This window comes from Equus przewalskii, chromosome 28 (genome assembly GCF_037783145.1).
Source record: "Equus przewalskii isolate Varuska chromosome 28, EquPr2, whole genome shotgun sequence".
Classification (NCBI taxonomy): Eukaryota; Metazoa; Chordata; class Mammalia; order Perissodactyla; family Equidae; genus Equus; species Equus przewalskii.
This window is the reverse complement of record NC_091858.1, coordinates 3315462-3343189: the sequence shown is the minus strand read 5'-3', so window position 1 is coordinate 3343189 and position 27728 is coordinate 3315462. Positions and strand designations below refer to the sequence as shown.

Here is a 27728-nt window from a genome sequence, read left to right as displayed (position 1 = left end):
TTGCTGTCATCACCTCCTTCCTCCAGTGACCAGGATCTCAATGGACTAGATTTCCCCTGACCCTACTACCATTTACGGGAACTGGGGGCCTAGACTTCCCGAGCAGTTCGTAAGCTTTCGGGGGATCATCCCTTGTTTACCCACCTCCTACGCCATCTGTTCAGCAGCACTGGGCCATAGCAGTGTCACTGGACTTCACTAGGTGACTTCTTGATTCTTTGTGCAGCAGAGAATTCATCATTCATAACAACCTAGCTTCATCTTTATTCATTATAAAAGATCTCAGGACTGGCCCCGTGGCCGAGTGGTTAAGTTCGTGCGCTCCACTTTGGCGGCCCAGGGTTTCGCTGGTTCGGATCCTCGGCGCGGACACGGCACCACTCATCAGGCCATGCTGAGGCAGCATCCCACACAGCACAACCAGAGGCACTCACAACTAGAATACACAACTATGCACCGGGGGACTCTGGGGAGAAGGAAAAAAAAGAAGATTGGCAACAGATGTTAGCGCAGGTGCCAGTCTTTTTTTAAAAAAATAAAAAAGGTCTCAAACACACAGAAAACAGATACCTTTTTTTTTTCAACCTAACAGTTCATCCTGGAGATATTTCCATTTTGTTACATAGATAAGGTCCTGTATTTCTTTTTCAGCTACATAGAATCTCATTGCATGAATATACCATAGTTTACTTGACTCATCCCCTAGAAATCATTACTTAGATTGTTTCCAAATTGTTGCTACTACACACAGTGCTACATTGAATAGCCTTGTACATGTGTCATTTCATTCATGCGTGGGGACAACTGTAGGATAAGTAGGATTATAGTAATGTATGTCGCGTCATATATGGTGCATACTAATCCTCTGTTGGTTATATACATTGTAGATACCTTCTCCTAGTCTGTGGTATGCCTTTTGACTTTTCTCATTGTGTCCTTTATCATGCAGAAAAAGTCAACTGAATGTAGTTAATTTTCTTTATGGTTGTGCTTCTTATGTATTAGGTATCTTTTCTTACCCCAAGGACATAGATGAATTTTCCAGTATTTTCTTCCAAACTTTTAGAGTTTTGCCTTTCATGTTGAGATATTTAATGCATCTAAAATTAATCTGGGGATATGGTGTAATGTAGGAATTGAACGGTTTTTCCATATGGATAGCCAATTATCCCAGCATGATTTATTGAATAGTTCATTCTTTCCCTCTTTTAATACTGTCAAATTCCAAATATGTATGTGTGTGTGTTTCTTGGCTGTCCTTTCCCATTAGTCTATTAATTTGTTCTAGTCTAAAACCACACTGTTTTCATTACAGTGGCTTTTAGTTTTAACTTTATTTAAATTACTAAAATATACATTTCATTGTAAACAGTTTGGAAAGAAAAGAAAAGCTGAGAGAAGAAAATTAAAATCATCTAAAAATCTCATCATCCTAAAATAACCACCAGTAGAATGTTGGTGTATATGCTTCCTTTTTGACGCTACAGTTAAATGATTAAGCAAAATCATAAAAGGTATAAAAAACAGACCTCATGAGGAAAGGAATTCCTTTTTTGTTTTGTTTTTGGGTTTTTTCATTTGTTTGTTTACTTGTTTTATGAAGAAGATTGGCCCAGAGCTAACATCCGTTGCCAATCTTCCTCCTATTGCTTGAGGGAAATTGTCACGGAGCTAACATCTGTGACAATCTTCCTCTATTTTATGTGGGATGCAGCCACAGCATGGCTTGACAAGCATGCTAGGTCTGTGCCCAGCATCCGGACCTGTGAACCCTGGGCCGCCAAAGCGGAGCATGTGAACTTAACCATGCCATAGGGCTGGCCCCCAGGAAAGGAATTCTTTAGCTTAATTAGGGGAAGAGAGAAAAAATATAAATATATTCTTAAAAATAAAGAAGAATTTTTAGAATAATGCTAAACAGTAAGTCATTTTTAAATAGAACCAAACAAGAATAAAATTACTTAACATCAAAAGAAATGTGCTCTGAATATGAGGCAAGCCTCTGGACTACCAAGGAGAAAAAATAGTGGACTGGGCAATTGCTATGGACTGAGAGGTTGTGCCCCCCAAAATTGATATGTTGAAGCCCCAATCCCCAAGGCGATGGTATTTGAAGGTGGGCTCTTTGGGACGTGATTAGGTTTAGATGAGGTCATGAGGGTGAGGCCTCAATAATGGGATTAGTGCCCTTTTAAGAAGAGGAGACCAAAGCACTCTCTGTCCACCGTATGAGGACACAGCAGGAAGGCAGCCATCTGCAAGCCAGGAAGAGGGCTCTCCCCAAAACCCATCCATGCTGGCACCCTGATCTCAGACTCCCAGCCTCCAGAACCGTGAGAAATAAATGTCCTATTCAGGGGCCAGCCCGTGGCCGCGTGGATAAGTTCACACACTCTGCTTTGGCAGCCCAGGGTTTCGCTGGTTTGGATCCTGGGTGCAGACATAGCACTGCTCATCAGGCCACGCTGAGGCGGCGTCCCACCTGCCACGACTAGAAGGACCCACAACTAAAAATACACAACTATGTACCAGGGGGGCTTTGGGGAGAAGAAGGAAAGATAAAATCTTTAAAATAAATGAATAAATAGTATTCTTTAAGCCCCCAGTCTACGGTATTTTGTTATGGTGGCACAAACTGACTGAGACCGCACTCAAAAGATCCATGGAATTTCCATCCCCGGGAGACTCTGAGAAAGGTCCGGCTCTGTCCTCCGTCAGCTGGGAAGCTGGGCCTTCCTTACTGCTTGTAATTCACAGCCAACCAAGACGCCTTAGACTCCAGTGACCTTTAAAATGAAACTGCTTAATTTTAGTGAATTACCCAGAACAGCTTGGGATCGGGACACGATGATCAATGATGAGACCATCAGTTTGCGTGTGGTAATTAGAGGGATAAACTAGGTCTGCTGCCCCAATTCGATCCTGGTTTCTAAAGACAAATTAGTTTTGTGGGATGAAAAATTCAAGAGGAAATTGTTAGGCAATTATTTAATTCCCAGGAAGAAGGAAGGAATTAAGCAACTTTTTTTTTTTAATTTTTTTTTTTTTGAGGAAGATTAGCCCTGATCTAACATCTGCTGCCAATCCTCCTCTTTTTGCCAAGCAAGAGTGGCCCTGAGCTAACATCTGTGCCCATCTTCCTCCACTTTATCTGTGGGATCCCTACCACAGCATGGCTTGCCAAGCGGTGCCATGTCCGCACCTGGGATCCAAACCGGCGAACCACAGGCCGCCGAGACGCAGAACATGTGAATTAACCGCAGTACCACCGGGCCGGCCCCGCAACTTTTTTTTAATGAATGTTAAAAGACCAAAATTTTCTATATTATGAGTAGTAGAAAGAAAACAATAAGAAAAAAATAGGAGTCTTGTAAAAATCAAGCTGCTTTTCTAAAGCGTGTCAGCACACTCAGGAACATATATAGAGAACAAAAGAGTCAGAAAAGTGACAAGTGACTAAGAAAGCGAAGTCTAGAACTTTCTATGAAGAGGAAAGAGACCTATATTGTGTCATGAAGAAAAGGCTCTTTGTCATCCAGATAACAAAACACTGGAATGGTCTACCCAAGAAGGTTGTAGAAGCTAGAGTCTTAGCGATGCCAAAAAATTAATAGATATTTTTCTGTCCTGAAAGGTTTAAACACTTGCTTGCCTAACATGTGCAAAGGACTGGACCAGAAAATCTTTCAAGCTTTCTTCCAGTTTTCAATCTGCCTGCTGTCCAGCAGTCTTCTACAGATTTATGCACAGTCCCACATATGCCTCTTTCAGAAAATTAACACTAATTCCTTATATTTGCAAGATGCGTTTTGTTTTTCAAAATGTTTTCACACGGAGCAGGGTACAGTGAAATGATCCTGGGAGTTGGAGTCAAGAAAACTAGGCTCAAGTCCTGACTTGGCATTTTTATTAACTTGGGAACCTTGGAGAAATTTCTTCTTTATCTGTGCAATTTTTTTTACCTTAAGAACCCTATGATAAGATGGTCCAAAATTAAATATGAGATCGTGCTGGAAGACGAGCCCCCCAGGTACGAAGGCACTCCAACAGTGACTGGGGAAGAGCAAGAACAAGGACAAATAGCACTGTTGTCATGACGCAACTAGACCAAAGCCGGGAGGACATCTACCGGCTGACATGCATAAAGGTTAGAGGAAAGTCCCAGGCTGAACCACACACATGACTGGAACATGAACCGTGAGAAGCTGGGACCAAGGTAAACTGGAAAGTGTAAAGTGAGAAATGGAACGTTTAAGTATCACAGTGCTTGGTGTTAGCAAACTAAAATGGGCTGGGATGGCACACTTTCAGTGGGACAAGTACACAGTGTTCTTCTCTGGAAATGACAAACTCAGAAGAAACGGGGTGGCTATAACAAGAAGGCAAGATGTAGCACAGGCAGTTAGGGGCTACAATTATTGATATGAAATAATATCAATCAGACCTCTGGGAAAACCTATTAACACAACCATCATCCAAGTCTATGCTCCAACTACAGATGCTGAAGAAGATGAAACTGAAAGCTTTTATGCAAGTATCCAAGAAGATATTGATCATATACCAAAACAAGACATGCTGATAATTATAGGTGACTGGAATACAAAAGCAGGAAATAAAGCAGAATCGAACATGGTCAGAAAATTTGGACAAGGGGTCAGAAATGAAGCAGGAGACCGGCTCGTGGATTTCTGCGAAGCCAACAATCTGTCCGTCACAAATGCACGCCCCAAGCAACCAAACAGCCGACTGTCTATGTGGACATCACCTGGTGGCCAATATAGAAATCAAACAGCTTATGTAATTGGAAGCAGGAGGTGGAGAAGCTGTATTCTCTCTGCCAAAACAAGACCAGGAGCAGATTGTGGTCCTGACCATGAACTGTCCACATTAAATGTCAGATGGAAGCTGAAGCCGAGCGCTAAAAGAATCATAGTGCCAAAATATAATGTAAACGACAAAATTAAAGCCCACATAAAGTGAATTTACATTGATGAACTTAATTGAGAACCAGAAGAACTATGAACTGAAACCAGAAATGTCATTAAGGAAGAATGCAGAAAGACAATGCTTGAAGGTAAAAAAAAAGAAAAACTGAGATGGATGACAAGTAACACTAAAAATTGTTAAGGACAGGTGAGAAGCAAAAGTAAAAGGTGACAAAAGCAGGGTTAGAATCCTGAGCGAGGTTTTTTAGTGACTGTCACATAGAGATAAAGAGAACCACTATGGGGCCAGCCCCATGGCTGAGTGGTTGAGTTCACACACTCTGCTTCAGAAGCCCTACACACCACTCATCAAGCCATGCTGAGCCAGCGTCGCACGTGGAAGAACTAGAAGAACTTACAATTAGGTTAGACAACTATGTACTGGGGCATGGGGGAGAAAAAAAAGAGGAAGACTGGCAACAGATGTTAGCTCAGGGCCAATCTTCCTAAAAAAGGGAAAAAAAAAAACAACAAAAAAGAGAGAACCACTCTAATGGCCGCTGCAAAGAGATAGAAGAAAACAATAAAAAAGGAAGAACAAGAGGTCTCTTCCGGAAGATTCAGGAAATCAAAAGGAAATGTAGACCTAGTCTGCGAATGCTGAATGACCAAAAGGGAAGCACACTATCTGATCGGAGAAGATAGAGGGAAAGTGGAAATGGTGCACAGAAGAGACGGAAGGTGGGCAGATTCCTTTGAGGAAGATTCCTATGAGGAAGAACCCGTAATGCTAGAAAGGGAAGTGAAAGCTGCCCTGAAAGCACTGGGAAACAGTAAGTCACAGGGATAGGTGGCTATGGATACAATTGTTTCAAGCCACAGAGACTGAATCTGCCAGTCCTAGCAAGAATATGCCACCAGATCTGGAAGACGAAACAATGCCCTACAGACTGGAAATGCTCAATACACATCCCAATCCCCAAGAAAGGAGCTGCCAAGGACCGCGGTAACTATAGGACCACGGCTCTAGTTTCCCATGCAAGTAAAGTGATGCTCAAGGTGCTGCAGCAAAGGCCCTTACCTTATATGGAGCAGAAAATGCCTGATGCCCACTCCGGGTTTCAGCAAGGGAGAGGCACGTGAGATCTAATTGCAATTGTTCATTGGCTACAGGAATGCTCCAAAGAATTTCAGAAGAAGGGTAGTCTATGTTCTATGCAGACTCCAGTAAAACCTTTGACTGCGTGGGTCACAAAAAGCTATAGGTTGCTCTGAAAGACATGGGTAGGCCTCCACACTTGATTGTCCTGATGCGCAACCTGTATTGTGGACAAGAGGCCACTGTCAGGACAGAATATGGAGAGACAGAATGGTTTCCTACAGGCAAAGGTGTCAGACTGTGCATTTTATCTCCCTATCTGTTTAATCTCTATGCAGAACATGTCATACAAAAAACTGGGCTGGACGTTTGACAGAGGAGTGAAAATAGTGGACAAAATATCAACAATCTGTGGTATGCAGATGACACCATCTCACTGGCAGAAAGCAGCAATGACTTGAAACAACTTCTGATGAAAGTAAAAGACAAAAGTGCCAAAGCAGGTCTGCATCTGAACATCAAGAAGACAAATCATGACTACAGAAGAACTACACAACTTTGATGTAGACAAGGAAGACATTGAAATTGTTAAAGATTATGTTCGCCTCGGTTCAGTCTTCGATTTCTCTGGAGGCTGCAGCCAAGAACTCAAGAGAAGCCTGAGACTCGGAAGGGCAGCAATGGGAGAATTAGGAAAGATCATCAAGTGTAAGGAAGTGTCATTAGAGACCAAGGCCGAGACCCTCCACATCCTCGTTTTCCCAGTTACTGTGTGCGAGAGCACAAGCTGCACAGTGAGGAAGGCCCACAGGAAAGATGGCTTCACTTGAAATATGGTGTTGGAGGAGAGCTCTACAGACACCCTGGACTGCCGGGAAGAGGAACAAGTGGGTCCTAGAGCAAATTAACCTGAACTGTCGCTGGAGGCAGTGATGAGAAAAGTGAGGCTGTCCTGCTTTGGGCCCATCAGGAGAAGGCAGGGTTCTTTGGAGAAGACAGTAGTACTGGGAGAAGCAGGAGGCGGCAGGAAAAGGGGGAGACCAAATCTGAGACGATTGACTCCATAAAGGAAGCCACAGGCGTGAGCCTGCAGGAGCTGAGGTGGGCTGTCGAGGACGGGACCCTGCGGACCACACTCGCTCATAGGCAATCAGAGGAGCTGGAGCCGACTTGATGGCACATAGCAACATTCTGTAAAATAGGGATAATAATAATACCAACATAACAGGGTTGTTGTAAGGAAAAAGTGAGATGAGGTATAAAAGGTTTTTGAGAATTCTAAAATATGAATGCCTATATAAATTGTTAATTCATTATTGCCTTCTTCTATAATGCATTGATGTAAACAGATAGCACTTTCCCGTTGACAGATGTATCATGGCTTTTCCATAATCCCCAGTAAGCAGCTTGGCCAAGATTGGAATCCAGCACTTCTGACTCAGGAAATCAGTCATCTTTCCTGACCCCACACTGCTTGTCCAGCAGAAATGTGTCTAGCCCTCTGTAGATGGCTCTTACACAGGCACTGCCTGCCCAACTGCCTGGTTTCCGGCTACATTAGTAGCAAGGTTGCTCAGCTTGCGGGAGAGCTTTCCCAGTTCTCACTTTGGTTGAATGTGTTCTTCTCACACAAGATCTATTTGTCGATGAAAGGTTTTAGAATCTTTGAAACTTTGCTTATGCAAGCACACACATGTGTGTCTCTGTGTTTGACAGATTTGGGAGGTTTAGGTGTTCAGGATAAATGCACACAATCCTGTTAAAAAGAGGTGTGAATAGTTGCTTGAGGAACTGTGCTATCAGTCTACATTGGCTTTGGTAGCAACGCAGGGATCACGCTGAGCCGGATGCGTGGCATTAGCCAATGTGAATAGAGACAAACAAATGGAGGTCAATTGGAAACCTAGAGCTTACTGAAAATACAAAGAATGAGAAGATGAGAAATCTAGAAAAATACAATCCAGCTACTTTCTGTTCCCCCAAAATAGCTTCACAGTTAAAATAACAGAAAAGTGAATAATAGAAAAATAAACACACCTATAACAGACTGATATTAGCAAAGCAAAATAGGGGTAGCAATAGAAGTATCAACATAGAATTCAGGGCAAAAAAAATAAATGGGATGAAGAGGTTTACCATCCATTGATCTAAGAAAAAATCACCAAGAAGATATAATAGCACTGAGCCTTTGCACACCAAACAACATAGCGTTACAATAATATAAGGCATAAACTGTTAGAGAATGTATGAATTTGAGAAAAAAACAATCATCATGGGAGACTTGAGCATTCTTTTCTCAGAATTTGAAGATCAAGTGAGAAAGCTTCATTTTAACAAATTTAGCAACATTTCCCTTTTTTTAGAAAATTTGTTCACATACTAGTCAACAAAGAAAATCTCAATAAATTCCTCAGAATAGAGGTAACAAAGACCACATTTTCTGAATGGGAGAAATTAAACCCCACGTGGTCAGCCCCTTGCCAGTTTTGTTCACCTTTTACCTCAGCACCTAACACATTGTTTGGCACATGGCAGGGCTCTGTAAGTGTTTGTTACATAAGGAAGGAAGGAAGGATGCCCATAAGACAACTCAAAAGCAGCATGAAAAATATAGCCTCCCCCGATATAATCCCTTAGAAATTTCAGTTACAATCATAAAAGTAATTCTTGTCTCAAAGAGAAAACTAAAATGGGAACTGGAACCTATTTAGAAATAAGTGACAATAAAAGAGCTGGGTGTAAAAATGTACAGTTTTTCTTTGTGGAAAATTTACAATCTTAAATGCATTTCTTGGAAAACATAGAAGATTGAAAATAAATGAAATATATATTCCACTGAAAAAGGTAGAAAAATAAAAGGGGAAATCATAAAATGAAAACAAAAAACAATGAACTAGACAACAAGAAAATCAGTATATCTAACAAATTAAATAAGAAAACCTCAAGTCTGACCATGAAAAAAATAGAAAACACAAATAAAGGATATTAGGAATAATAAAAGAACTACAGATAATGTGGAGCTTTTTAAAAATTAAGAAAACACTATGCTTAACTTCATATCATTAAATTTAAAGTTTAGAGGAAATGGCTGATTTTTTAAGAAATTACAAAGGATCAAAACTGACTCAAGGGGCCGGCCCATGGCACAGCGGTTAAGTGCACACATTCAGCTTTGGTGGCCCCGGGTTCACCGGTTTGGATCCTGGGTGCATACATGGCACCACTCGCTAAGCCATACTGTGGTAGGCATCCCGCATATAAAGTAGAGGAAGATGGGCATGGATGTTAGCTCAGGGCCAGCCTTCCTCAGCAAAAAGAGAAAGATTGGCAGCAGTTAGCTCAGGGCTAATCTTCCTAAAAAAACCTGACTCAAGAAACAGTAACATCACCAGGTTGGTCAAACATCTACAAACATGTTTTCCTAGTCTTTGGTTTGTTGATTTGTTGATGCTGTCTTTAGCCATACAGAATTTCTCCCACCCCAAAATTATATAAATACTCTCCAATAATTCTTCCTTATATAGTTTTTAAATTAAATTCTTCAGTTATTTTTGGTGTGAGGTAAGAGTCTACCTTTATTTTCTTCCAGACAGACAGCCCACTGCGCCAGTATCTTACATTAATCCAGGAGCTGCTATTACTTCTGTATATTTAAAATATACAAATGGCTTTGAAAATTGGCAAAAGGTTTGAATATGCATTTCACTGAAATGGAAATCGTTGATAAATATATGAAAAAATACTACATACCATTTTTATTTAAAAATATAATGAAAACAATCATGAGATACTGTTTACTTATCATATTGGCAAATATTTTAAAATTTGATCATTTTTAGTGATGGTGAAGGTATGAAAAAAGGTCAACTCTTAAAGATTATTGGTGAAATTATAAAGATATACAGCCTTTCTGGAGGCAATTTGGCAGTACTATCAGAATTTTAAATGTGCCTACCCTTTGAACAGGCTTTATTCTAAATATCTGTCATGGAGAAATTCTCACACACATACGCGAATGTATGTATACAAGAGTGTTAGTTGCACCATTTTATTACCAAAAAAATTGAGAACCACCTAAATGTCTGTAGCAGAGTATGGCGGACCCATATGATAAACACCATGCACCATGGTGAAAAATGAGCTACGTCTATAATACACTAATATGAAAAGACATCCACTGTGTATTACGTGAAAAATGCACATTGCCTATATATATTCTGAGGCCATTTTGGTAAAAATAAAATATCCAAACCACTATATAATTAACAATTTTACCTTCTTGCTGGATTGTTTTTTTTTTTTAAATGAACTTTTGATTGATTGGAGTAAAACATACAGACAGGAAATTACACAGGGAACACATCTGTGTTACCACAAACCAGATCAAGAAATAGAACCATTCTCTAGGAGTCTGGAGCACAAGAAAAAGGTCTGGGCTGAGATAAAGACTTGGGAATTAGCATAGGAAAGTAATTGAATAGTTGTCGAAATTGGGTAAAGGCTCCCAAGGAAGAGGCATAAAGTGAAAAATAGGGAAGACTGATTGAAGGGGTGGGGAGAGTAAACTGGGTCTGCGAAGGAGACTGGGCAGCATGCCAGAGGTAAGAACACCAGGAAAGTCATCCACCACCTGAGACGGTCTGACCGTGTCCAGCTGCAGAGCCCAGGAGTGGTCCAGGTGCCCCAGGCGGGACTCCTTACCTGGGTACTGTCTGTCCTATGATCCTGTCACTCGGGCCACAAGTGATTGAACGAGAGATCCATGCCCAAGGCCCTCTGGGTGCTCCGACATTGGCCAGTGAGTGCCACACCCACTGACCTTCCTCTCTCTTTGGATCACAGACACAGAGGGATACAGAGGAGTAAATCGACACAGAAACGGAAACAGAGAAGGCAGTAACAGAAGTGTGCCTGGGAAGAAACCCCACAGTGGAGATGAGAGGCCAAAGAGTGGGTAGGGCGAATGAGGAAAAGCAGCAAAGTGTACTCCCTCACAGAGAGGCAGAGAAGTGCGTTAGAACCCTGGGGAAGCAAGCTGGGAACCTCCCTCGAAGCCTGTCTGTTTCACTGTGCTCTCCTTATCATAGACACCTGCCACAGGTAACCCAGGAGTGACGTCTAAGGCTGCTCGGTCAGCAGTGGCGTGCTGGAGGCCTGGGACAAAGTGCCCGAGTCACATTTCTTATCACATCCTTTTCATTTCCCCCAGGGTTTGGCATTTCCCCTTTTCTGATTGGCTGCCTCCCCAGGGCCCGGGCCTCAGTGCTGGTGGCCCTCTGGGGGTCGGGAGCGCATAAATAGTTCCTGCTGGGGAAACTGGGAAACTGGTCTCAGACAAGAGGAACAGACATCTCTGCCACGCACTGCTGCCTGGAGCTGCATGAGGTAAGTGCTCTTGTCTCCAGGAACTGACGGCTGTTACTAGGTGCCCAACCCACTGCCACTTCTTACCTGTGCTGCTTTTTATTCAGTTTCATCAGACACTTGTGGGCTGGGGACCCAGGGGAGGAGAAGGGCAGTGATGTGGCAAGCTGCAGTTGAGAAGGCCTGGTCCTTCTGCTCTGTCATCAGAACTTCCTTCCCCTTTTGTCACAGGTCCCAGTGCTGCCAGCGTGTCTTCTGTGTATAGCCCCATGCACCTCTGCCTCAGCCACAGCCCTTCCCCGCAGCAGCTCCCGCGGCCTGGCCTGGTAGAGCTGCAGTCCCAGGCCTCCTTCTACTCCTTCCTGGTACGACTGCATGAACCCCAGAGACCCAAGAAGCGAGTAGTGTTTGCAGACACGAAGGGGATCTCGTTGACATCCGTGTACAAGTTTGAAGATGCTGTGGGCAGACACGTGTCCCATGTTCAGTTTCCTGCGCCCTGAGCCACCTGGCTGGCCAGAGCCACCACCTACGCTCTGGGCTTCCCCGCACCCAGGCAGGGTTCGGGGGTTCCAGAGGCGCCTGCAGGTGCAGAGTGTGCGCCCGGAGCAGCATGCTGGGCAGGGGGCTTCCTGCGAGGCGCTGTCTAGCAGGCAGGCTGGGTTCCAGAAGGCAAGGCAGATGCGCATCACCTTTGATGTCAGGGCTCCTTCCAAGAAGTGCCTAGTGTTCACACGGCCAGTCCTTGCAGAAGCGAGACTGACAGCTTCGCCTTCCAAGCCATGTTGCCACTAGGTCCCCCAGGCCGGTGGGCACCATTCAGTTCTGCTTCTGTTGTTGGGGAAAACAATCAAGGACAAACCTGTTGTTTGGTGCCCAGTTCTCAGTCACGCTCATCACAATGTAAGTGAGCTCTGTGAGGGCCCACAGACAGGGTGAGCCGTCTGTGGTTACTTTTTCTGCAGAGGCAAAGCTTGAATTCCTCACCCAGGATGTGCTATTCCTATCGCTTCTGGAACTTTATTCAGACTCTTCTTTCTCCTGAATTCACAGTGGGGAGACAGGAGGGACACAACTCCCAGCCCCCAGAAAGCCTTGAATGCTTTGCATTCTTCTCTCACAAGGGGAGCCCACTTCCTGACCAAAGGGCTGAAATTTCCTTTAGGGAGATGCTGGGAATGGCGCCCTTTACCCTTTGCAGAGGAGCCTTTGGAGTGTGGAAACAGAAGAAATGTAAATAAAGCTTTTATGTGTCATTATTTAACAGGCCTGGCAGAGTGGCTGTAAGGACTGTGTGGAGTGGGGGAGGGCCGGGGAGGGTTCTTTGCATTGAAAGCAGGAGGCACCCAGCACAGGAAGGAGCTCTTACACTTTCCTCTCCAGGTGGAAAGGGCCAGCTTTCTGGTAACTTGAAATTGTACTGCTGCTTCAACTTTTGCCTAAAGAAAAGTTCATTAAAGCATCTTCAGTGGTTCACGTTGTAAACACTTGACCTTTCCCCCTCTTTAGCAGGTAAAAGTCTGGGGAAACTCTGTCTACCTCAAAACAGATGCACTTAAAAAAAAACAAAAACATTTTTAGCTGTTTTGTGCATAATTTACCAAGACCCAGAAACCTGACCTTTGTTCCTAGGCCCGTCCCTCCCCTGTTGTATTTATCACCCTATATGGAAACTGCTTATTGAACTGTTTGCCACCCTCAGGGCCTGGAAAGGCTGGACCAGGACTGCCATCCACCCTGCTGGCCCCCAGGCTGGCAGCCCTGGAATGCTCAGGAGGTAAGGGTTGGAATAATAAGTGAATGTTTGTGCCAGGTAGGCCCCTCGCTTCAACTTGCAATGCTCTGAGATCTTCAGTCTTCAGAAGATTTTAGCCTCTTTTCGGAGATTGCTCATTCTCTCAGATTACTGTTCGTGGATGACAAATTTTAAATATGTGTTTAAAAAGAATGTTTCTCTCTTCTGATTCCTTGACTTCTTGGGCTATATTTGTTTGTGCCGGTGGCAGGCTATATCAATGCAATCATTGTGGCTGAGCAAGCAGCATTCTCTTTTTCTCCCTAAAGGGCCTGCCCCAGCTGATTCAATCTGTAAAACAACCAGGTGGTTAACAGCGTAAAGCTAGAAGCAGCCAAACACACCGGCTTCCAGGGCCGCTCTGAACACAGCTGCAGCTTCCTCATCTGATAAGGAACGCTTTCATAACTGCACCTGTTTCCTCCTGCTCCCTCTCCAGCCTTCTAGCCCTGCCTCCATTAAGGGATGATCAGGAATAGGTGAGTGGTACCCACAGGGTATGCTGTCAGGATTGGGGGTCGCTCTCCCAAATTAAAGCTGGTACGAATCAACAGAAAAACATGAGTAGCCAGCTCTAAAGGTGATTTACCTCTAGAATGTGTTGTAGTATATTTCTAATGAAACTAGGGTTTCTGAAATCTCATCAATGAGCCTCTGAAAAAATACAACTCAGGTCAGGTCCTACCACTGGGGAGGGGAAGTCGTGGAAGACCACGTGGGTCAGGTTTTACAGTTATAGGGGGCCTGAAATCTAAGACTTTTGATATTATCTCTGATGAAGTTACACTCCAATGAAGTATGACGGGGTTCGGAACAGTCCTCCCCAAGACGTGCCACTTTGGCATGTGGAATATTTTGAGCTAAAAACAAACGAGACCCTGCGGGCTCAAGCGAAACTTTTACCTCTCCCTTAAAGAATTTAAATTGGGAGACTTGCCCATAATAAGAGTTATTACCAGAAATAACTTTTTATGACCTATCTGTATGGCAGGGCAAACATCTAATTACCAAACATCTGCTCTTCTTATCATCCTGTGAATGACTCTCCTCCTCACTGAAGCCCCAGGCCCCCATCCCATTCCTTGGCTCAAGATAGCAGATACACCTCATTTTACCTTTCTGTCTTCGAACCTCTCATGTATGTGGGGTTCCCATATGTACAAAATTCAATGTTTTTCTGTTAATCTGTCTCATGTCAACTTGATTATTAGACTAGCTGAAAGAACATTTGAACAGTAGACAGAAATTCTTTCTCCCCAAAATGTACAACCACAGAGATAGCTAACCAGATTGAAAAAAGATGCTGTCATTAGTCATCTTTGAATTTCACTTTGGTGTTTCATTGACCGACCACATTGCCTGTAGTGCACTTTGATTTAATATTTGATATTTTTATAAACCTTATCTTGTAAATAGTACAACTGTGTTATTTGCCCCCTTTTCTGTTAAAATCGATAATTTTGGAAATACACACATGTACTATATGCCACAATTGTAATCCTGTAATTCTTTTTTTTTTTTTGAATAGTGATAATCTCAAAAAAACAGTTGTAGTTCAGGGCTCTCTTGACCTCTGAAACATCCAGACTAAGAAAAACTGGTCCAATTAAGACCACTTTTTCCATCTAGCTAATGTTTGCATTCAGGGAGCTCTGATATTTTTACTGTTAAGAACCCCTTTTACTGTTTTTCCCACATACCCCAAGTATTGTCTACCAAATTTGATGCATTAAGTACTAGTTCTTTTCACAATTTTATTAAATACGTATGTAATTTGTCAAGTTTCTGGTACTCATCATGTAGTTTTCCCTCATTCAACATTTATTGAACAACCTCTCTGTGCCAGACATTATGGGGACAGAAAGATGAATAAAACAAAATTTACAGTCCAGTGAGGGGAGCCAGACATCTAAACAGATCATCAATAAAAATAAGTAATGTGAGAGGCACCTAGAGAGTGTTAGGGACTCATGAAGAATGCACCCTAAGGGAGAAATCAGAGAAAACTTCCTTTTGGAGTTAACGCCAGAAGTGAGTCCCAAAAAGATGAGTAGATGTTTGCCAAAAATTACATCTTAGTTAGCTTAATTAAGTGGCCTTATTTATATATGTGATTTCCACTAGACTTTAAAAATTATTATTAAAGTAATTGGAAGCTCCCCTTTTCTTTCCTTGAGAATCCCAGGAAGGCAGCCATTGTTTTAATGGGTGGATAACGGTAGATGAGAGTGAATTTTAGAAAATAGAGAGCTGGGCAAAGAAAAGTGGTTTACCATACTCATCCAACAGGATGTTCTGCTCAGCCAAGTTTTTTTTCAGCTGCTTGGCACATAGAATCCTGTACAAGTAGAACTTTGGGATATGTCAAATCTCCAGAACCTCTAGATATGTACATTTCCTTTTTTCTTTTTCTTTTTAAAACTTTATAGTAACAGACAACCTATCGATGTTGATTTAGTTTCCCAAGTAGATTTTCCTACTGCTAGTGTTTGAGCTGACCTATGGATTCTATTATTCCGGTTATATTATTCTGTTATTCCAGTTAATTTTGCATTTTCAATTATCCACTTCAACTATCCAAATAAGCCCTTTCTTTTTATCAGTGTCTCCTGCAGGTTTGATTACTACAAGTCAGTGCTCACCCTGCCGTGAACTGGCAAAATTGAGCCTGTATATTTTTAAATTGAGGACCACGGTGTAGATATGGACTGAAAAACTTGTCTTCTTCATTTTGCTCTCAACTGCAAAGTCTCTACTTCTTACATCTGAGCGTTGTTGAATTGATCTGATCCAACATGTGCATCGTCTGTATTCTGATGACTCTCACGTTTATATCACTAGCCTGATCTCTCCTCCCAATTCCAGACTCATATATCAAAGAATAGCATCTCAAATAGCAGTTGCAAAAAAAATTAAAAATAGAATTACCACATGATCCAGCAATCCCACGTTGAGGTATATATTCAAGAGAGTTGAAAGCAGGAGCCCAGATATTTGTACATTCACGATCATAGCAGCATTACTCACAATTGTTAAAAGGTGGAAGCAACTCAAATGTCTATCCGTGGAGGACCGGGTAAAGAAAACATGGTATATACATACAGTGGGATATTATTCAGCCTTAAAAAGGAAGGAAATTCTGCCACATGCTACAACATGGATAAACCTGGAGGATATTATGCTAAGTGAAATAAGCCAGTCACAAAAAGACAAATTTTGTATGATTTCACTTATACTTCATGTGAGTATGAGGTATGAGTAGTCAAATTCATAGAAACAGAAAGAATGGTGGTGGGCTGGGGGGAGGGGGAAATGTTTTTTTTGTTTTTTGGGGTTTTTTTTTTTTTTGAGGAAGATCAGCCCTGAGCTAACATCTGCCAACCCTTCTCTTTTTGCTCAGCTAACATCCATGCCTATCTTCCTCTACTTTATACGCGGGACGCCTACCACAGCATGGCTTGATGAGCGGTGCAACGTCCGCACCTGGGAACCGAACCCGCGGACCCCAGGCCACCAAAGCGGAATGTGCGCGCTTAACCGCTGCGCCACCGGACCGGGGGTTTTTATTTAATGGGTATTGAGTTTTCATTTTTCAAGATGAAAAATTTCTAGAGATCGGGTGTACAACAATGTGAATATACTTAACACTACTGAACTGTGCACTTAGAAATGGTTAAGATGGTAAGTGTTGTGTGTATTTTACCACAACTAATTTTTTTTTTAAAAAAAAAAGAACACAACTTTTGCTTAATTTGGCTTTTTCTCTTGGTGCTTGGAAATGAGCATTGGTGTTGCTGGTTGTGTAGTAAACAGTTGTGGGTTCACCTCTTAATGAATGTTAAAGACTTTGTACATTTAAAAGGTGACCATGGAAGGGAAAGGAATTATACAGCACACTTATGGTGTTGTTCTACTGAGGGACAGAGTACCTTTCAAACGGAGTATCTTCCCAGGTTCATAGCACTGTGTGTCATACACGCAGCAAACACAATGATTGTAGAGGCACATTTTGGGAAATGAGCTCAAAGTTAGGATGGGATGGGGTTTGTTAAACCTCTCACTGAGACCTTAATCACTGTGACCCCCTTCTTTTAATGGCCTATCCTTCATCAGGTACTTAAAATTACTCACGTAGTTTTTGTAGCACAAGAGTATTTTCATCGTAGAATGTGAAAATACCTTCAACAATAATCTAGAGACAGTCCAAATTCAGTGTCAAGGAATTTAGTGCCGGCGATGAGCCTGGTCATGCTATCAGGCAGTAGGCCTTCTCTATAGATAAACCCACGCCATGTCTAAATTCTCAAGCGTTACTTGCTCACTTTCTCTCTCCCATTTGTATTCTTTGTGCCTAGAAATGACCATGACAGAGAGATGCCCAGATCACTGACCTTTGCAAACAAAACTTTGGAGCCTAAGAGAACTATATTAACCCAGTTCTTACTGATTTCCTCTTTGGGGGGGAAGTTTGATTGCTTTCCCACACCAAAGAAGTTTAGAGAATGTGCCAGTGAATGGGTGCCTACTCTCACCTGGGCATGTGTGCGTGTGTTGATACCCAAGAAGTGAGTTTACTATTTGGTTGGGCAAAGAATCAATGAACACGATTTGTATTGAGCCTGTAACGTGTGTGACTTATTTTTTAATTTCAAAATTATTATATACAAGGAACTGTAATATTTGGTAAGAATTGTGAGAAAATTTAAACATGAATAGACACTAGCAGAGCAGACAGACAACGCTTCTAAGCTTGGCTGGTTCTAGGGGTGGGAAAGGAGACCAGATATAAGAATCCAAAGAGCGTTTAAGATGGTGGTGGCCACTTTAAAACCCTATCCCTAGTATTGGGGAGACACAAAAATGTAGAGTGTCCCATTTCTTCTTTTATGGAACTGAATCTAGTTGAAGATTAGACATGGCAATACATTATTCTACTTTGCATCATTGGGACCCTGGCAAAAACTGGCCATATGGTAAGGGTTCCAGGAAGGTTTGTTACATGAGTGGATAAATGATTGAGTTCAAGTCCCAAATAGGTGTGGTAACATTGAGCGTGGGGATGAGTGGTCCAGTGTTTTGGAGCAGAGCCATCATTCTCATAGTCAGATTCTGAGGTTTAAGAAGGTGAACTTTTGGGGCCGGCTCCGTGGCCGAGTGGTTAAGTTCGCGCACTCCGCTGTGGCAGCCCGGGTTCTGATCCTGGGCGCGAACATGGCACCGCTCATCAGGCCACGTTGAGGCAGCGTCCCACATCCCACAACTAGAAGGACCTGCAACTAAGATATACAACTATGTATGGGGGGGGGGGGGGGTTGGGAAATAAAACAGAAAAAAAAAAAAAGAATGTGAACTTTTCTCTCAAGATTTATTATCAGATTACTTAGCACGGAATGGCAATCGGATAGCAATATGCAGAATAAACTAGTGGGGAGGCATTGGTACTGGAGGCAAAAATATCCTTTAAGAACGGGAAGGAGAAGGGCTAAAGAAGGACGAATTTTAGAGAGGTGATAAGCTTGGGTTAGGTATTTGAAGTCTGAAGAGATGATGAGAAATACACTTACAGACTCCAGCAGGTACCCCCTAGATTTGAGTAGAGTGATCAGTGTTGAGGTAGACGTTGGAAAGTTGCAACTGCGAGGAAACATGGAGATCGTCTACAGCAACCCCTGAACTCCTTGGCTTCACTAGCAAGGCAACCAAGACTCCGTGATGATGATGAAGTAGTGGGGGTGGGAGCAGCCGCGGCAGTCGAGGGTGATGGCAGCTCACCTGTCTGGAGCGTGCCGGGCCTTGAGCTAAGTTCTTTACATAAACAACCGTATCTCACTGCATACTACAGCAGCCCCAAGACGACCAGGTAACTGATGATTCAAGCCTCTTCTCACTCAGCGGGGCTGACTTCACCCTCCAGAACCTAGGCTAGTGTACCCCGGGGGAGGCGGCAGTACGCGGGCCCTGACACAGCTCAGAAACGCGGAGACCCCCCTTTAGGGAGCGCTCCCCGTGTGGGGGACGGAATCCCGGGGGCGCGCCACGGCGGTGAGCGGGGTCCGGAGGCCGGGGCCAGGGCGCACAGCCCCGGCGCTGCGGCACCTGGGTCGCCCGGCGCAGCGGCCGCCCGCCCTCCAGGGGCTGCTGCGAGGTGCGCGGGCGAGGCCCCGCCCCACCTCCCAGACGCCCTGCCCCTCGGGGCCCGCGCGCCGCGCGAGAGTAGACGAGGGCGGGGCGGGACGCGGGGGCACGTCAAGGCGGCGTAACAAAGGGCAGGCGCGCGCACGTCCTGACGCACGCCTCGGCGGCGGCGGCGGCGGCGGCAGCGGCGCGGGCGGGAGCCAGCGGTCACGGAGGGAGTTGGAGCCCCGGAGCCTAGCGGTCGGTGAGTAGGATCGAGCCGCCCCTCGCTGAAGGTCACTGGGCTGCGGGAACCGCCAGCACCGGGGCGCCTCGGGGCCGGGCGCCGGGGACAGCGCCCCTGCGCAGCCCGGCGTCGGGAGACACCATTGCGGCGTCCTGGGGTTTCCCGGCCGCCCCTCCCGCGGTGGAACAGGCCGCCCGGGCAGGCCCGCCCCCGGCCCGGCCCGCTCGGGGCGCTGCTCTGGTCCCCGAGGCCCGGCGCTCCGCAGCCCGCCCTCCTCGCCCCCGGGAGTGTGGCTTGGCAGAGCCGAGGGCTGCTCGACATCACGAGGAAGCGCCTGCACCTGTAATAATTCCGTAGCCTCTTTGGCTTCCCTGGGATGTATGTTTTCCTTTCTCGTTCTTCCACAGGAATCCCATTTTCTTTAGGATTTCCTAACCCCCGAAATCCCTTCTTTGCGTTTTGATTTCACGTCCTGCGAGACATCCGCCTGCCAGAGGGTCTTATTCCCTCCCTCTCCGTTTCACGTAGGGCTTTGACCTTAGTTGAAAAGTTAGGGAGTATGTACTGTGCATATACACACACAGCTAAGTGTGAAGCGTGCGGCATGGCTCTGTGGACGTAAGTTCATGCTGTGCTCGGTGCCACTGCCTCTCGCTGCTCCTGCCCTCCGTGTCGTGGATCTTCTCATTGAGAACCTGCACATCAGTTGAAGAATTTCCTTTCTGCTTCATTTTCCTTAATTTTGGCGGAACTTTGAGTGCCTCTGCTTAGTTTCCTGTCTTGTAGATCCTGTCTCAAACCAGGGGAAATGGTGTGAAAAGCAATTATCCTTATGCCAAGACTGTGTAGTACTGCCATTCCGGTATTCTTTTCTCGCTTTGACAGTGAATTATTTTTTTCCGACCTTGTATTATGGAGAATGGCAGACACTCAAAGGTAGATAGAATAGTGAAGCAGCGCGTAGCCATCGTCCAGCCTCAAGACTCACGGTAAGTAAGCCTGTCCCATCACTTCTAGATCCGTGCCCCCTCCTCCATATCGCTGGGGCAAATTCTTCATGTCAAAAGTAGCTTGAGATTTGAAATAAAAATCTTACTATGGATTAAAGTCATAATGTACTTTTATTGGGACACAGTCTACTATTATAAGTCTTTCAAATAAGAAGCACATTAGGGAAGGACCAGAAATAGCTATCTAAAATGGTCAGGCTGCTGGAGGACAGGTTAAAACAAAATGTGTTTCAGATCCAGATGAGGACTTCCAGATCATCTGGTCTAACTTTGTCTTTTTTTTTTTTTTTAAGATTTTATTTTTCCTTTTTCTCCCCAAAGCCCCCCAGTACATAGTTGTATATTTTAGTTGTGGGTCCTTCTAGTTGTGGCATGTGTGACACTGCCTCAGCATGGCATGATGAGCAGTGCCATGCCCGTGCTCAGGATCCAAACTGGCGAAACCCTGGGCCGCCAAAGCGGAGCGCGGGAGCTTAACCACTCGGCCACGGGGCCGGCCCCCATAACTTTGTCATTTCTGATGAGCCCTCAAGGTCCAGAGAGGTTCAGTGACTCGTCCAGGTCCACTGGGAGTAAGAGGCTGAACTGAGACTGGAGCCGACATCTGCCACCCCTGCACGCAGTCTTTCTGCTGTGCTGCACTGCTTGCCTTTAAGTGCTTTCCTTCAGGAAAGAGAAAGTGTGGAAGGGCTATGACTGAACCCTCCTACAGTGAAGGGCAGGGATGGGTAGATATGAACTTTCATACCAGATTCTGGAATAATACAACTTGGGGACATGCCTTAAATTATTTCTGAAACTCCATTTGGGACAAATGAGAAGTTCTAATCATAGCTTTTAGGAAACATGGGAAAATTCTAACCTTACAATTGGAATACCAGACTGAGAATAAGGACAAACTTTAAAAGATTTAGGTAACATTCACAGCTATTTTGTGAAGAGTTAGGGAAACTGGGGTGATTTAGAGTACACCCCTATGTTTTGCTCCTGATAGCAGACACCATTAGCACCCTCCCGTAAAAGGTGCTTTCTTGCCATTAGCAGATGAGAATCCTGCCTGGACTGGTCATGGATTAGGCTTTTTTTTTTCCCCTTAACAAAACCATGGTATGCATTTCCCAGCAGACTTTATGCTATTAAATTTTCTTGTCTCAAGAAAGAAGTAAATTCGGTACTTGTTCCTCAGTTTTCTTACCTTTCCAATGGGGATATTCTACCTACAAAGAATGCTGTGAACAAGGGCATCTTTGAGTTTGCTTATAAATTCAATTTATATGATGTAACATAATGGTTCATAAATTTACTTTCAGAATGGACTTTTCCTGTGTGACTTGTGACCTAAGTACAGCAGTTGTCACACATCCAGTTTATGGAAATACTGCTGAAATAACAGTATCTGGGTGTCTCGGTAAATTATTACCCCTAAAGACGGCCCCCAGGGCTGGGGTGGTCGTGGGGATTGTATGTTTCACGTGGAGGTTTTTTTGTGTTTGTGGTGTTGGAAAGAGTGCTGTGGTTCGTCGTGTCAGGATTCTAGCCTAACTTGCTAACTGGTTTCTGCTAAAAAATAAATTATTTCTCTCATCTGTGTGCCTATCACAAAAAGTTACCTTTTACTTTTAAAAATCTCTTGCTTTCTGGAGATAAAGTTAAGCTTGAGCTGTACTGCAGAATTGTTTCTTCACTTAAAATAGGACCTCATTATGGCATGTCATTTACTTCTTACTGTGTCATCATGTTCATGGAGAAAACTTGACGAAATATTATCAATTCCATGTCTCACAAGCTACTTTATAATGCTTACTATAGCATGGTGAGTCCTTGTTAAGAGCAGAGAACTTTAGTACAAGTGTTATAAGTTTTTTCCTAACTCCTTTAAGGTACTCTTTCTCCTTTAAAACATATACATACACACGCACCTGCCGCACAGTCACAGAGGCCGGTCTGCTTTCTTTCAGCACTTTCTAAATTTTGTCTTGTATAATAGTAGTTAGTGTGTTTGTATTGCACCTCCTAGTAAAGCCTAAGCTCAAGATCTGCCATACCAGAATAATGCTTTCTAAAAAGTAGGAGCATGTTACATTTTTGTTGACTTTTTGAATTAAAAAACAAAAAACTGGGCCAGCACCAGTGGCCTGGCAGTTAAAGTTCAGCATGCTCCACTTCAGTAGCCTGGGTTCGGTTCCTGGGCATGGAACCACACCACTTGTCTGTCAGTGGCCATGCTGTGGTGAGACCTCACATGAAAAAAAAAGAAAAGGGGAAGATTGGCAACAGATATTAGCTCAGGGCGACTTGAGGTTCCTCAGCAAAAAAAGCCCCCCAAACTGGTGAGGAAACTTAAATTCAGGGAAGCTGAATGACTTATTCAAGGTCACGTAGATCAGATAGTAACAGAACTATGCCTCAAACCTAGGAAGACTGAGTTCCAGTTGTGCACCCTTCCATTGTACTGTTTTCTTCACACCTCAGAGGAATAGGGAAGGAAAAAATATATGTGCATATTTTTTTCCTTCCCAGTTGGAGATATATTGTTTTCAGGGTCTGCTTTGATCAGTGCTACACAATAGGAATATAATACAAGCCACATACATAATTTTAAATTTCACAGTAGCCACTTTAAAAAAGTAAAAAGAAACAGGTGAAGATAATTTTAATAATATATTTTATTTATTCCAGATTATCTAGAATATCACTTCAACATGTAAAAAATATACATGCTGTTAATGAGTTCTTTTACTTTCTTTTTTTCACATTGTCATTGAAATCTAGTGTATATTTTACGTTTACAGCACATTTCAGTTTGGACTGGCCACATTCCAAGTGCTCAAGAGTCACGTGGTCTTGGCTGCTGTGTTGGACAGCAGAGAATCACGGTCAGCTGCACACAAAGGTGAAGGAGCATTTTGTGTTCTTGGTGATATTCAGTTCTGAGGTTAGAGTTTGTGGTTTTGGTCTTTAGTTTTTTTCTTTCATGTTTTAGTGATTTTTCCTCATACAAACAGGATTGTTTTGAGTTTTTGGCAAGTTGAACAGAGAAGTCTGATGTTGCACGAATTTTGTACCTTCATGATGAAGTGCTTTCTCATTATTATGCTTTTTTGCCTGTGGGATCAGCCTCCTCATTTTTTTTTTTAACCATCTTAACCATTTTAAAAGTACAGTTCAGTAGGAATGCTGTCTCATTTTAATACGACTGCTTAGTCATTGGGGGGGAAACCTTGACTTAAAAAATGGCTAGTAATGGGGCTGGCCCCGTGGCCGAGCGGTTAAGTTCGCACGCTCCGCTGCAGGCGGCCCAGTGTTTCGTTGGTTCGAATCCTGGGCGCGGACATGACACTGCTCATCAAACCACGCTGAGGCAGCGTCCCACATGCCACAACTAGAAGGACCCACAACAAAGAATATACAACTATGTACCGGGGGGCTTTGGGGAGAAAAAGGAAAAAATAAAAAAATCTTTAAAAAAAAAAAAAATGGCTAGTAATAAAACTCAATAATAAAACAAGCTACTAAAAAACAGACAACAGATTTGAACAATTCACCAAAGAAGATTTATGGTTGGCAAATAAGCACATGAAAAGATGCTCAGTACCATTAGGTCATTAGGGAAATGCAAATCAAAACTACCAGATACCACCTCACGTCTGTTAGTATGTCTAAAATTCAAAAGACTGATCACATCAAGTGTTGGTGAGGATGTAGAGCAAATGGAACTTCCATACGCTGCTGGTGAGAATGGGAAAGGGCACAACCAGTTTAGAAAGCAGTTTGGCAGTTTCATAACAAGGTAAACATACGCCTACCTTACTTAGGCATTCCACTCCTAGGTATTTACCCAAGACAAATGAAGGTCTATGTCCGTACAAAGACTTATCGCTAGCAGCTTTATTTGTATCAGTTCCAGACTGAAATAACCCAGATGTCCATCAAGAGGTGAATGAATAAACAAATTATGGTATATTTATATGGTGGAGTACAGCTCAGAATAATCATGCTGAGTGAAATAAACCAGACAAAAAAGATCCTTAAAAGAAAAAGGCCACGAAGTTGCCCCTAGTTACGTATCTAACACTCGAATGTAAGAGCGCTGATGTTGTAATAGAGCTCTCAGGTCAGGAGTGAGAGGTCTTGTGTCTTACAGCCTCAGCAAATCAAACTGTCCTTCCTTAAACTGGTGGCCCCGAATATCAAAATATCCTATATCCTTTGTCCTTTTTTTCTTTTCCAGCTTTGAAGACTTAGGTTGATTTGGGGTGAACTTGGTACCATGTTGCTTATTACCCAGTTCCTACTCAAGCTAGGCCTTTCTAGGCAAGAAGAAAGTACTTAAAGTCAGAATGACCTTAGTTAAGACCAAGTCCCTGAAACTGACCATATTCCTGACTTCTTCCTCGTGAGCTGAGTCATCCTTTAGTCTCTTGTGTCCTGGCTTTGTCTTGACCATTTGTTTTATCCAGGGTTGACGTCAGCTGAGTGTATATTCTTAGTTTTTCAACACTTCAGATTTACTTAACCTAGCAGCTCTGAGTGCTGCCCTGTCTCTTTGGAAACATTATACGTTTTCCTCCTAATTAGCAGCATCCTGTTTGAGCAAATTTCTTATACCCCACTACTCTGGTACACATGACATTAAATTCACACCAGCATGCATTTCCTCTGTGTTTGCGCAAATGTTTGTTTATTTACTGTCACATCAGAATTTGATGAGTCTGTGTCCTGTCAGAGTAAACTAGGAAAATGGATGGCTTTTCTCTGAGGTATAACCCACCCCAAAGTGGTGAGAGGTCAGCCTCTGGAGCAAAAAGGCCATAAGACCAGGGATCAGATCTGAGTTCTAGCTCTGCATCTTGTTACTGGCCAAGTTTGTGACTTGTCCTGGTCATTTAATCCAAGGCTCAGTTATTTGAGCCATAAGAACAGGTTGGACCAGAATTCTCAATGATTGACTAATAGAGTTTCAGTTTGTTACCGTTTTGTTACTGCTTTGTAGTGATGATTAATTAGTAGTAGCTTCTGTTTATTGAGCACTTGGTGCTGAGCACAACGCTGTAGCTTGATAGGCGTTATCATCCGCAGTCTTCACAGCAATACCACAGGATGCATGTTATTCCCATTTTGCAGATGAGAAAACTGAAGCTCGGAAAGTTCATTTGTTTTCCGCAGGTCGCACAGCTCCAAGGTAATGGAGGCTAGTTTCGACTGCAGCTTGCGTGGTTCCCTGTATGTTTAACTGTCATGCTTTACTGCTCCTCTGATGTGACGATTTTAACCATTTGAGGAATTGCCGGACTGTTTCCCAACGTGGTTGTACCATCTTACATTCCCACCAGTAGTGTGAGGGTTAGATTCTTAATATTCTAGCTAAAATTTACACCCCTTTCACTACCAACCATAATACCAATTCTCTTGTCTCAGGGTGTCCAGAGCATGTCTGCCTTTTCTGGAAGACAACTTGATCTGATCTTCTGAGTGCTCTCGAATGCTCAACGGCCTCTTTTCATGATTCTGTGATGTAGTTTTAGATCTTCTCATCAATTCTCTCATGGAAGTCTTCAGTTTGTCTGGTGTTGCTCCCTCTTTTTTTATTTAGAGAACTAGGTACAGTTTATTTACTTATGGGTAGTTTGTAATCAGAGATAGATAGTAATTGTCTTCTCAGTTTCCACTTCTTTGCTGGGGTAACTGGTAAGAATCCTTAACCTAGTAGTTCTCAACTCTGGCTGCCCATTAGAATCACTCAAGTCTCTTAAAAACAAATCCAGGTCTCACCCAAGGAGGTTCTGATTTATTTCATCTGGGCCGAGGCCCAGGTGATCCAAGTGTGCATCCTCGGTGGAGAATCAGTGCTGCCAGGAGTGGCCAAAGGAATGGTTCTGGCTCGGTCTTCTGAGGGCCCACACTGCTCCCATCCCTGCCATGTTTGTATGGATGTCTGCTTTATTGACTCAAAAATACTGTGACAGTCTTAGTCTTTGCTGGTGCACTCGCGTAGAGTGCCATCTTTAAGCATCAAACATTTATTTTTCCTGATTTCTGCAGAGGTTTTGTTTCCCCTCACTGTGCTCTGCAGACATTGGCTGCAGCTGTGTTTTGCCTCAGTTTCAGGCCACATGCAGTTTCTGGGTTGGTTGACATGCTCCAGCCATTTTAGGGGATTTTAAACACCTTTAGGTAGAAGTGGTAGTGGAAAACAGATTTCTCATTAGTGTGATGTTATGACTTCTTTGGAAATACCTTGGAATGCCCCTCCTCCTCCCTAGTAACAGGAGCTTAGAATAGTAGTAATAATGGAGCATTTACCTTGTTCTAGGCATGTGAAAAGTGCCATATGTGTATTGTCTTGTAATCTTTTGAACAGTCCTTTTCATAGGATTTTGTTGAATAGAAGCTTAAAGAGATTAAATAACCCAAAGTCACACACACACTACTAGGTAAGTGATAAAGTAAAGATTCAAACCTTGGTGTGTTTCTTTGGATTTTTGAACCATAAGGCTATTACCTATTCAAAGTGACAAATACAATTTTAAAGATACCAAAAAGACGAACAGTGACCTCTCCCTTCCATCCCTAGAGGCAGCCACTGTAGCCAGTCTGTGGTGTATCTTTTCAGAGATATGTATCTTTGCAAATACATATAAACTGTATATATTTTTCCTTTTCCTCCCTCCCTCACAATTGGTATTTATTGTGGACATTGTTCTGCATCTAACTGGGAGATTGTTTCTTATCAGTGCATACGTAGATGTCTTTCTATCTTGTTTTTTAACAGATGAATAGTATTCCGTTGTTTCCTCTGTTAATGGACATTGATGTTTCTTTTGATATTACAAACAATGCTGCAGTCAGTAACTGCGCACATAGATCATTTTGCACATGCTTCAGTACAGGCTTTGTCACCCTCAGCGCTGTTGACATTTGGGGCTGGATAATTCTTTGTTATAGGAGCTGGCCTGTCCCTTATAGAATGTTTATCACCTCCCTGTCTTCTATGCACAACGCCAGTAGCACCCCAATCCCAAATTGTGATAAACAAAAATGTCTGCCGATATTACCAGTTGTCCCCCAAGGAAGTAAGAAATTGTCCCTGGTTGATAACTGTTGTTCTAACTTATCTTCAGGATAAATCTTTAGAAGCGGAATTGCTGAATCTAAGGTTATGTGTGTGTGAAAT

The 27728-nt window shown here is 43.3% G+C and overlaps 2 protein-coding genes and 2 long non-coding RNA genes across 14 annotated transcripts in view; 2 read left to right on the top strand and 2 right to left on the bottom strand.

Moving 5' to 3' along the window:
- Window positions 1-27728, bottom strand: part of ANK1 (ankyrin 1) — a 622216-nt gene that overhangs the window by 334854 nt on the left and 259634 nt on the right. The gene's annotated exons all lie outside the window — the stretch shown is intronic.
- LOC139080123 (uncharacterized) lies at window positions 245-18881 on the bottom strand. The gene is made up of 3 exons (XR_011534314.1): window positions 18748-18881; window positions 11476-12827; window positions 245-466 (listed from the first exon to the last, which is right to left on the bottom strand). It is a non-coding gene; the product is annotated as an uncharacterized lncRNA (long non-coding RNA).
- LOC139080124 (uncharacterized) lies at window positions 10848-11745 on the top strand. Its single transcript, XR_011534315.1, has 3 exons — window positions 10848-11124; window positions 11234-11409; window positions 11620-11745. It is a non-coding gene; the product is annotated as an uncharacterized lncRNA (long non-coding RNA).
- GPAT4 (glycerol-3-phosphate acyltransferase 4) overlaps window positions 19389-27728 on the top strand; it is a 36110-nt gene continuing 27770 nt past the window's right edge. For 5 of the 11 annotated variants that reach the window (XR_011534311.1, XR_011534312.1, XR_011534308.1 and 2 more), the window contains exon 1: window positions 19399-19562. The gene's annotated coding sequence lies outside the window, so the exon portion shown is untranslated. Of the gene's footprint in view, window positions 20534-23346; window positions 23448-27728 lie in introns of all 11 variants that reach the window. The other 6 variants (XR_011534313.1, XM_070598783.1, XM_070598781.1 and 3 more) reach the window with 5 other exon arrangements.